The sequence below is a fragment of the Aythya marila genome (assembly GCF_965140915.1).
Source record: "Aythya marila genome assembly, chromosome: 17".
In the NCBI taxonomy this organism is placed as follows: domain Eukaryota; kingdom Metazoa; phylum Chordata; class Aves; order Anseriformes; family Anatidae; genus Aythya; species Aythya marila.
This window is the reverse complement of record NC_139058.1, coordinates 4,029,366-4,037,993: the sequence shown is the minus strand read 5'-3', so window position 1 is coordinate 4,037,993 and position 8,628 is coordinate 4,029,366.

The window sequence follows — 8,628 nt, the reverse complement described above, 5'->3', positions numbered from 1 at the left end:
TCTCCTCAGCTGCTGTGTGCCTTACTGGCTGTGTCCCCAGCTCTGCAGCTGGGCTGAGCCTGATTTACCATGGAAATAGTTGTGGTATAGCCCAGGTGATAGAGGGGGATCCCAGCAACCCTGAACTTGGTCCACAGGCCGAGCTAGATGCCCAAACCACGTCTCACAGGCAGGACGGGACTAGCCAAGCCTCCTTATGGTCAGGACTATTTCTGAGTCTTGAAACCAAAATTATCCACCTGCGACCTGTGGCTCTCAGCCTGCCACCTCAGCAAGCCGCGACTGACACTGAGCAACCAGCACTTGCTGCTGTTGTGCAGGTAAGACCAATAAAATACTGGAAAAAAATAAAAAAATTGCAAGAGCTTTTTGTCAAGATGGATTCTGTGGGGGCACCCCCCGGCCCTTTGCGGCCCGAGCGTGCTGGGGGTGGGCTCGTAGGGTGCTGGGGGGGGCTCATAGGGTGCTGGGAGGACTCGTAGGGTGCTGGGGGGTTGTCTGGGGGTGCCAGGCTGCCCAAAGGGGGAAATTTTTGGGGTCGGGGCCCTGCTGAGCCGCTCTGAGGCCGCCGGGGGGAGCTGTGGTGCCGCGGAGGCCCCGGGCCGGAGGCTGGGCGGCCTGTGGAGGCCATGGGTGTGCTCGCCCTGCCCTGCTGCCAGCAGGCTGCGGGGCCCCCCCCCGGCTTGTTGTTAGCCCCAGGGATCGCCACAGCCAGCTCCGCTCCATGCCCACAGCCCCAAGAGGCTGCCCCATCCCACCTCCCCTGGCACCTCAGGGCTAAGGGGGGGGGGCTCAGACTTTTGTGGGACCCCCCCCCAGCAAGGAGCAGCCCCCACGTTACCCCCACCTGCGCCCATGGGGCTGCCAGGTGCCTGCCTGGTCCTGCTGGGTTCAAGCTCAGCGGGTGCAGGACATTAAGCCTTGGATTGGGACCGAGTTGTTGCTTTGCCCCAGGTGATGTGATTGCCATGTGATTGCTCCGCTTCTCACCCTTTACATCCAGTTTGCTCCTGCACGGGCCGTGGCTCTGGTCTCCTGGGTGCAGGACTCGCAGCAGGGATAAACTCCTCCAGCAATGAAGGGTGGTAAGTGATGGCAAGAGCCCCAGGGCTGCCTCTGTGCCCTTGGGTGCTTCCTCCTGTTTTTTGTCTGCCTGGGAGGGTAGCCAGGCTCCAGGTAACCAGCAGGGCTTGCATTAAGCTTCCCAAAAGGTCCTATATATGTGTATAGTGTGTTTCTCGTGGGGCAGAGTGGTGGTACCCCATGACCCAGCTCAGCTGCTGCCTCCCCAGCACCCTCCTGAGCCACCCAGGCACCACCAGCGCTGCTGGACTGGGGAGCTGGGTGCTTCCCTGGGCACCTTGCCTTGGAAAGTGCAATGGTTGTCTTAGGGGCACAGTTATGACCTGGGTGCTGCTCTCCTGTCTGTTATTTTTTATTGTTTTAAAGTATGTAGGTAATGCAGTTATAATTATGGGGTGGCATTGCGATGCAGGAGTGTGCTATGGGGAAACCCACAGCCACTATATGGGTCTGAGCTTCATGTGTATGCAGCTGCCTGTGTGGGACTGCAGATCCTAAAGCCTGTGTAGGAGGTGCCAGGAGGGGATTAAGGGGTTTGTGGGACCTGGTTTGTTTTACACTGAGCCGCAACAAACAGCTCTGTCCAGGTGGGAAGTATCTGGAGGGAGGACAAACTGCTCGTGGGGGTTTGGAGCAGAGCCTGTTTTGCTTCTCCATGGCTGGGCACTGCGGGGTTTGCCTGTGCTCCCATGCTGCTTGGTTTTAATCCTGTTTTGGACAGGGATCTCTGCTGTGTCACACTGTGGTGCAACACTCGGGTTCTGGCCATGCCTGTGTGGCTTAAACCAGCATCCCTCCTGCACGCAGGGTAGCGATCCAGCCTGGACACCCCTCTCTCCAGACTATCTATGTGATCTGCCCTGGTTTGAGCCTTTTCTCAGTCTGAGGCTGAGCAGAAAGCGTTTTTCCACTCCGTGCCGCAGTGCTGGCACGAGCGGTGCCCGGCAGCCCTGGCCCCCAGCTGCCCTCTGCGCCTTGCCAGCGCAGCGCTCTGCGCAGCCCTCTGCCGCCTTGGCTGCAGCCCAGCCTGCCTGGTGGTGCCCGTGCTGCAGAGAGCTCTGTCATGTCCCTTCCCCTGCTGCAAACAGAGGGACAGAGCTGGGAGACCCCAGCATGAGCTGTGCCATGGGTACATCCTGCGTGCTGAGACCTGCTTCGAGGGTGTTACTGTCACAGAAAGTAAATAAGGGCTGCTGGGCTCTGCCAAAGAAGTCTCTGCTCCCAAATGTGTGTTGGATGTCAGTGCTAAACCTCCTGGTGTTCACTGCCTTGTTTAAGTAGCGTGACTGAACTTCTCTATTCCTCCTGATAGCGGGGATGCAGGAGCTTAACTTCACCGCCTCGCTAGGCACCAGAGTCAGGGCTGGGCCATTTCTGGGAAAAAACACTTGTGCATGAACTCCTCCACCCTGCACTGTCAGGAATTCTCCTGCCCTTTAAAACGGGAAGGAAAAAACATGACATCCCCCCTGCTTTGAGCAGTTCCTTTTAGCAAGGTGTCACCGTGCCCTGGTGGTGTGATCCCCGGCCTTACCCCCTCGTGCAGGGGGGTGCTCTGCTGGGGATGCTCCATCCCTGCTGCCGTGGGCAAGGGGCTCCCCGTGGTGCTTCGTGTGTGGAACCCCAGCCAGGGTGAGATGATGTAGGGACCCATCCCGAGTCCCTATTTCCCTTTCCTATCTTGGTGTGATGCCCGTCAGGGAGGTGCCCCCGGGGCTCGGAGCGGTGACGTGCGGCCGGCGCGCAGCCAGGGCTCCCTGCGCTCGGTGGTGGCTCCCTGGGAGTGCTCGTTTTCTGGAGCAAGAGAAACAATTCCTAAAAAGGAGCAGTCGGATGGAAAATTGATACCAAATGGTGATATCAGTCCCCTGAGAAATAAGGTTTGATCTCTCAGCCCGTGGTTCCTGGGGGTTAGGACACGAGCACACAATGCTATTTTGGAGGGATTTAAAAAAATATATAAAGTTTATTTTCTCCTTTTGTAAGTTCACAATTTTCCCAGACTTGAGCTGGCTTCGGATGTGATGCTGATGGCACAGGCTGCACATCGGGTGTGTGTGGTGTCTGTAGGATGAGGAGGGTCTGCAGGGCTGTGCCTGGCCCTGCTCCTGCAGGGCCAGGGGATGTCCCCTATGACAGTGGCCCTGTGACTGCTGCTGAGCACCATTTCTGGGGGTGTCTGGTTGCGTGGTACTGAGCTGAATTAATTTCATTATATTTAATGATGTTGCTTGTGGCTGCACTGCTCTGTTTTATTTAAAAAAAAACAACACTGTGACCCCGCTGCTTTCTGCCTTTTCCATCTGAACCAGTTTCTGGACCAGTTCTTGTAGGAAAATGCCTGCTGAGCCGCTGGTGCTGCGGCCAGGAGGCTTCCCCTTGTGCCCACAGCCCGTGGGTCGCGGTGTCCTGCTGCTCGCAGTGCTGGCAGGGGCTGGGGGGAGCTGAGCTTTGCAGCTGAGCTTCCAGGGAAGGAATTTCCAGCAACTGCAAATCCCTTCCCTAAAGACAGCATTTCAAGGAATTACCCTCTCCCCCCTCGCTGGAGACTTCCTCTGCTTTTCCAAGTAAGCCTTTGGCTCAGGGCCATGTGTGTGGAAACCAGAGCGGAGCAGATCCATGGGAACGTTGGGGGCTGGAGCCTGGTGCTGGCCAGGTTCACAGTGCACGGCTCTTATCTGCATCAAGTGCCCCAAGTCAAGAAGCTGAGCTGCTCCCTCTTAGCTACATCCCTCGTGAGTGCTGTTTCCAGTGAGCTGAATACCACACGGAGCAGTGAAGCCACCTCCGGTGCCAACAAAAATAAAGGGAGATCGGGATATTTTTTGGAGCGCTGTTCTAGCAAATAGTTCCCAGTGTTTGCTAACTCCGTCTCCTGGCTTTGTCCTCCCAAAGCAGGGCTGCTGTGGGTCCAGCTGTGCTGAGCATCCTGCAGCGGCGTGGGGAGACCACCTGTGGGACCCTGCCTGCGTGGAGCTGCCGAACAGCCCCGTGTTTGCTCTTCCCTCTTCTCTAGAAGCTGCTGTGTGCGCAGGACTCATTCCCATGGGGTGAGTGGGGCAGGCTGGCCCGCACCTTCACAGCCAACAGCCCCCTGCAGCTGGGCTCGGGGACCTCTCGGAGCTGGCACACGCATGGCAGGAGCCGGGAGGTTCTGCTTTTGCCTTGGCCTCATCTGCTCCTGCTGTGCTGCTGCCAGCCCCGTGAGTGCTGCTCCAGCCCGGCCCCAGCCCTGTGGGGAGGGCTGGGCACTCTGGCTGCCCTCCCGAGGAGGCAATCGAGGGGTGGAGGCTGGGATCTGTCCCCCCTCCCTGCCTAATCCCCGCTCGGTGCCCTGGCGGGCGCATCCCCGCAGACATACCTTGTGGATTTTCTTTGCCTCGTAAATACTCCCCTGCCCTTCCCGGTGCCCCTGGCAAATAAATTATCTGAAGCTCCGTTTCCCCGTTTCAAAGCCTCGTGAAAGAAACCAGAGGGTTTAGCAGCCGCGGCTGGCTGGGGTTGTTCACATACCATGCACCCATTTGCATTTGATCTACCTCATCCTGCGTCAAGTAATCCCTGAAAGCCGCGGTCGGTCGGTCGGCTGCAGCCCCTCTGCGTGCCTGTAAATCACTGGGGCATGTCACTGGTGGCTACGCGAGCGTGTCTGACCCCTTAATCCCAGCTGAAGCATCCCCCTGGCCCAGGAAGAAACCGTCCTTCGTAAGTCAGAAACTGCAGCCACAGCACGGGCTCTCTCCCGTGTAATAAACCAGAGATTGTTCCCTTCTTCCCCATTGCCTCCGCCCAAAGGTGGCTGATGCTCAGCAGTGGCCTGACTTTAATTGCTAGGTGCTGTTAATTGGCTTTCCAGGAAAGGTTTCAGTGTTTAAAGTGCCATGTGGCTCTCATCGATTCTCTCGGTGCCTCCTGTGCGTGAGCTCTGCTGGGCAGGAGCCCTTGGCCAGGTCTTGAGCTCGGCGTGCCAATGGTGTGCACCCCAGGGGCTCCCAGGCACTTCCCCTTGCCCAAATGGGGCCTCGTGAGCTCTTCTGCCTCCACGGGGGTGGATTTTAGCTGCTGAGAACGAATTCCAAGGGACGATGCTGAAATAAAGCAGATGGGCTGATTGCGAAGGTCAGAGCAAGCGAAAGGGTGCCCTGCCAGGCATCGCGTGCTGCAGACATCCTGGCTGCTCCAGCAGCTGTCAGGAGCCTGAACGAACGAGGCAAGGTGCCCAAGGAGTGCGCAGGGATCTCGTTTACCTGGTAATTAATGGAAATCGTGAAACAAATCAACACAGGCTCCCTACAGAGATCTTTGTGCTCCAGTTTCAAAAGGGAGAACCGGGGAGGGGCTGAGCGTGAGAGCAGCACGTGGTGCCGGCACGGTGGGGCAGGAGCTGGCCCCTCTGCCCCATTGCTTACTCGAGGGACCGCCTGGCTGAGGGGTGGCACAGGGCACCTCTCCTCATCCGAGGTGTCCTTCTTGGAGGTGCAGAGGGGGAAGGAAGATGTACCAGCGAGCCTGTCGTCTCCCTCTGTGCTCTCTTGACCCGACACATCACCGCGGGTTTTCCTGCTCCAGCCCTCCTGTGTGGGCACCAGCCCCGGGCATTTATTTGTTTTCTGCTTTGGAGAAAGCGCGTCCCAGCACAAGGTGCCGTGCTGCTTCTTGCAAGTGAATTAAGTTGGCTCAATTTAAAGATTAAAAAGTGCTGCTCTCTGATATTTCCCACAGCAGTTGCGGTGCGCTGCTCGGCAGTGCTCCTCTGAAGGGAGCAGACGTGGTTCCTCTGGTTCAGGGCTTTAAGGACGAGTGTGCTGCGGTTCCCCGTCTTCTTGTTTATTCTCTGCGTGTCAAATGGTATTGCAAAACCAAACCTTGCAAACAATTAATGCCAATTGGAGCTGCTGACAGCCAAGCCCCAGCGGCTCGGAGCATGGGCTGAGCACACAGCAGTGCCTGGGCTCTGGGTTTTCCTGGGGAAACCAACCCCAAAAAAGCAGAGGTGAGTGCTCGCCTGTGGGTCCTCTCCTGCCGGTAGGCAGCGGCTGACAGAACCCCTGAAGCATAAGGCTTCTGATCCCTGGAGAAAAACTTCACCTGAATGTTAACTGTGTTCTGAGGTATGGTAAATGCCAAATCCCTGCTGAATCTCGCTAAAGTCTTGTTTAAAAATATGCAAACAACCTTTCTGTCTTTCTAAAAAATAATTAAAAAAAACAAAACAAAACAAAAAAACAAACAACCCTCCCTACTTCTGCAAATTTAAAACCAAAATACCTTGCTCCTGGGTATAGATACGCAGCCCTCCAGTGAGCACGAACTGGCGCAGTGATGGGAGGGCAGCACACGCATCCTGCCCCTCTGCCATAGCTCATCCAAGCGCCGTAGGGAAATCTCTCCTGGATACCCTGACAGGGCAAACTGCACGAGCTCTGCCTGAGGAATTGGTGGGCTCTTGCTCCCTCTTTGATATCGCTCACGTTATAATTAAGAGATAATGTCAATAGAATAAAACATTGTCTCAGGATAATGGTCTCCTGCTGCTACAGAAGTGTCAAGGCGAAGTCAAATCATTTATCAAAAATGAACGTTGAGGCAAGTCTGGGACGTTTGTTTTCACAGCAAGAGGCATTAATCCTGGGACAACAATATTCCGGGGCTGTTATTTCTCCTGCGCCCAGTGATTGATGCCGGAGCATCGCTGCCCGAGCGCCGCGGGTGCGGCTGAGCGATAGGCTCTCGGTGCAGCGCTATTGACCAGGTGAACGGGGACGTGTCCGAATACATAACAGTAAATCGAGGAGCAGGGGACGGTGAGGGGGCACGTCAGCACGTCTGGGTTTTATTTCTCAAGCTGAGCAGTGCTGGGGCCAGCCAGGCTGTGTTTTGGGGCTGTGGCATCCATGCAGGGCTGATTCTTCCTTTTCCCCAGTGCAGAGCCTGCCCCGGCCCCATTCACGCACCCGAGGCAGAAGCTCACTTTGGGGTTTTTTGAGCACCTTTCTGGGTACAAATAGCCCCAGTTTGCATTAGGAGAAGCTGCAAGGACACCACGTGAAATTAAAGACGCGTAGTGGCAATTAGACTTGAAACATGGTCCCAGGAGAGCGTACAAAACCCTTCCAGACTTCTTTTTTTTTTTTCCTCTGGGTTTGTTAGTGGAGAGAATTACACATCTAGCAAACATTTGGGCAGCAGAGGAACACAAGTGCTTTGTACCGTCTCCAAATGGCACGTGTTTTTCCAAGGCAGCCTCTGGTACCCCGTGCACAGAAGCCGCCTGCTTGCACGAGCACGCTGGGGGACACAATGTCCCACAGGGGACAGCCCCCTCCTTGCTCTGTGGGTTGATGAGGCTGGACACTTTATTTTATAAACGGGAGAACTGAGTGGAGCTGGGGTTGAGTTTGTTACCCCGTGCTCAAGGGCTCCCTAGCACTGCATCAGTCTCAGGGAGCCGGATGGGGCTCGAGCCCCGTGGAGGTGGTGTCCAGCCATGGGAGCTGCTCTGCTGGTAGATCTTCTCCTCTCCCTGCTCCCTTCACCCTCTGTGCCTTGCATCGCCGTGAGGTGCCATCAGCAGCTTGGCCGCAGGACAAGCATCTGGTGCACGGGGGCTGCCAGGCACAGGCTGCCACGGTGGGTGCATTTCACACATCTGGCTTAAAAAATAAGAACGAAGAATTAGCTTCCCAGATTTAGATGTCCAAATCCATGGGTTTGGCACCTTTGCAAGAGGACAGAGGAAACAGTGAGCTGGTTCCCAGCTGGGTTTGAGGGCACTGAGTCAGAGGCTTGCAACTACAGTTATGCTTCCATAGAGCATGGGGCAGGATAACTGAAAGGCAAGGGAAGAAACTGTGTGTCTTGTGGGCTGTTGCTCACTTTTCAGGCCAGAGAACTCCAGCTTGTTGGGAAAGGGACGTTTTCCACCACCAACTATCCCATTACCCTCGGAAAGTGGGCACTCAGACTGCACTCAGGTATGAGGTGGGCACTGGAGAGAAAACACAGCCCTCCGCCGTGGTCTGTAGCTGCCAACAGCAGCCTGAGGCACACGTCGTGGTGCTGGCAGCTGCAGTGATTTAGCCAGGAAATGATTCAGTCAAAACAAGGGATGCTCAAGGGCATCCCGAGCCCCAGAGCACCCTGTGCCGGGCATCAGAGAAACGCAATTGCTTGTCAGGGACGGCGTGTGCAGTCCCTCTCTGGCACCGACGTCTGCTCCTGCTGCAAACAGCGATAAAGATGTCAAGCCAATGCATTTGGGGGAATAAATCACGGTGTTCTCTCCTGCCCAGAGCAGCAAGGTGTCTCTTGGTGCAGTGTCGGGGATGCTCTGTGCTGCCTTGCTGCAGGGTCGCCCATCGCTGTGGGTGTGGATGGGAGCCCCCAGCCCGGTGGCTCTGGGTGCAGGGCGCTGCCGATGCCTGATAGTGATCAAAAAAAATAATAATAAAAAGGTGGTAAGCTTAAAATGATGGAGTGCTTCGGGCCAGACCTCTGCCGTCACTGTGAAGCAGCAAGCCCTGATTTAAACAGCCCCTTCAGTGA